Source organism: Oratosquilla oratoria, chromosome 38 (assembly GCF_046742065.1).
Source record: "Oratosquilla oratoria isolate Oo_2021 chromosome 38, ASM4674206v1, whole genome shotgun sequence".
NCBI lineage: Eukaryota > Metazoa > Arthropoda > Malacostraca > Stomatopoda > Squillidae > Oratosquilla > Oratosquilla oratoria.
This window is the reverse complement of record NC_134814.1, coordinates 28,906,208-28,907,019: the sequence shown is the minus strand read 5'-3', so window position 1 is coordinate 28,907,019 and position 812 is coordinate 28,906,208.

Genomic DNA, 812 nt, shown 5'->3' with positions numbered 1-812 from the left:
TCATATACCAGGCTGGAGCTGAAATCATTGGATTCACAGGCCGTGTTAGATCCATATTAAAAAAAAATCATATACATGTTGAATACTCAGATGACAAAAGCTTTCAATCTAAAAAAAAAAGACTAATATATTAAAACTAAACAACAAGATCAGCTCTTCTTGAGAGAAATAAAGGACAAGTGGTGGCAGGACAGAACAACAGAACTACAAGCTGGGGGGGACTGAACACTTTGAATCATGAAATTTCCATCCAAAAATCGAATTTTGGATATGGGCATATTTGAATAATATAAACACCCTAAAAACAAAATATGAACGACTTTTTCCTCCCCAGCGTAATGGAGGGAGTTTAAAAGGCCCGGGAGGCGTGTCAGTTTAAATGGCTCACACAAGAATAGACCCTAAATATCTATGAATATGTCTTGTTTTCGCTTGTCTAATTCCATGAAATAGCTATATTTTTGTACGTCTGGCATCAGCGTGACTTCCTCTTCCGTGTAGCCCAAGTTACCCAACAAGCATCAGAGTAGATTGATGTATAAACACCTAACTGACTGCGGCGATATTGTGTTCCTGTGCCAATGTTTGCCTTATTTCCTGGACATTACTACACTTACTAGTTGTCCAAGCGAAAATGTGACAACCATCGTGGCATCCAGGTCCTGTGCATTGCCAGGAAAATCCTAGCGAGGATAATCACAAACCACCTGACAGAACATTTGGACTCAACCATACCTGAAAGTCAATGTGGCTTCCGGGCAGGCAGAGGTACTGGTGACATGATATTCTCTACAAGGCAAGTTCAGGAAAAA